Raw genomic sequence first — 1,542 nt, 5'->3', positions numbered from 1 at the left:
CGGTTTTATTAAAATATAGGAATATCGGAGAGGTTCGTTGTCTAAAGAGGAGTGATATAGTTGAAACATTTGCTGATGCTTTGCCTCCAATGGCTATACGTTTTGGATGTGATATTGTGTCTGTAGAAATGGATCCTATCACTTCCTTACCGAGTCTTCTACTTTCTAATGGAAAGCGTATTGGTGCTAAGGTATTCTTTCTCTATTTGCTCTGTCCTCTTTTATGAATTCCCTTGACAATGGAAATTTCTGATGTATTGGTGGTAAGGGAGGCTCAATAAAATAGAAGTTGATTACATTATGTTTGAGTGATCGTTGCTGGTTTTGATCGGGTGTGATGGATGGAGGTCAATAGTGGCAAGTTTCCTTGGATTAAAGCCTGCAAAACATTTCGGACTTGTGCAATCAGGGGTTTAACAAGTTATCCCAATGGTCACTCGTTTCCTCTCGAATTGTCCGTCTCATAATTGGCCAAACCGCGGTTGGGAGACTACCGATCACTGATAAGTTGGTACATTGGTTTGTTGCTGTTCAACAGGGCACAAGTATGGTAATCCAATTTGATGCCTCTTGTTATAATGTGACTTCAATTTTGATACTTTTCATGATCCCACAAATGAATTTTATCTCCGTCTTGTGTCCATCTATGTTGTTTTCTGTATCGTCTGATTGATTTTGTACACATTCAGATGCCAAGTTTCCACAAGATACACAATTTATCAAACAAAGAGCCATGGAGGTAGTAAGTGGTCATCCAGCTGATGTACAAGAAATGATAGAAAAATGTGACTTGGATTCTCTGTCGTTTGCGCACTTGAAATATCGCGCACCATTGGACTTAATGTTTGGAAATTTTCGGGAAAAAACAGCAACGGTTGCTGGAGATGCAATGCTTGTAATGGGTCCATTCCTTGGGCAGGGAGGTTCATCAGGAATAGAAGATGCAGTGGTGCTTGGAAGAAACTTGGCAAAGACGATTAACGGAAATTGTTTTGATCATGAAGAGGCATTAGATCAGTATATAAAAGAGAGGAAAATGAGGGTGGTAAAACTAGCAACACAATCTTATCTGACTGCCCTTCTTATTGAGAATAGACCAATGCTCACGAAAATTGTCGTCGTTGCTGTGATGGCCATTTTCTTCAGAAACCAAAGTGCTCATACTCAATATGACTGTGGTCTCCTCTGATACAAGTGTTTTGCGCTTTTGTATCCATCTTTTGATATCTAGGACGCGTGTGTCTACTTGTTCAACTTTTTACAAGTTTAACAGTGATCAACTACAACAATAGTTGCAGCTTATTTATTGTTCTATGTTTATATGGGTTTATCCTACCATAATACTTCAATGAATACACAACAACTAATATAGCCATTGTTAGAGTAATGCAAGATCCCCAAATATATCAGGGAGTTCCTTTTACACATTATTGATAGATAGAATCTAAAGATTCGGATGAAGTTAATGGCATATTCGAGTAGATCGATCATGAAACATACAAACTCAATGAGGAGAAACGAAGAGAATTGTAATGACCCTCG

The 1,542-nt window shown here is 38.5% G+C and overlaps 1 pseudogene; it reads left to right on the top strand.

Moving 5' to 3' along the window:
- The window catches only part of LOC102592730 (uncharacterized), a 3,560-nt pseudogene extending 2,111 nt beyond the window's left edge, over positions 1-1,449 (top strand).
- The last annotated feature ends 93 nt before the right edge of the window (positions 1,450-1,542 follow it).

Source organism: Solanum tuberosum, unplaced genomic scaffold (assembly GCF_000226075.1).
Source record: "Solanum tuberosum cultivar DM 1-3 516 R44 unplaced genomic scaffold, SolTub_3.0 scf00016, whole genome shotgun sequence".
Taxonomy (NCBI): Eukaryota; Viridiplantae; Streptophyta; class Magnoliopsida; order Solanales; family Solanaceae; genus Solanum; species Solanum tuberosum.
Note: the sequence above shows the minus strand (reverse complement) of the source record. Positions and strands in the feature narration are given on the sequence as shown.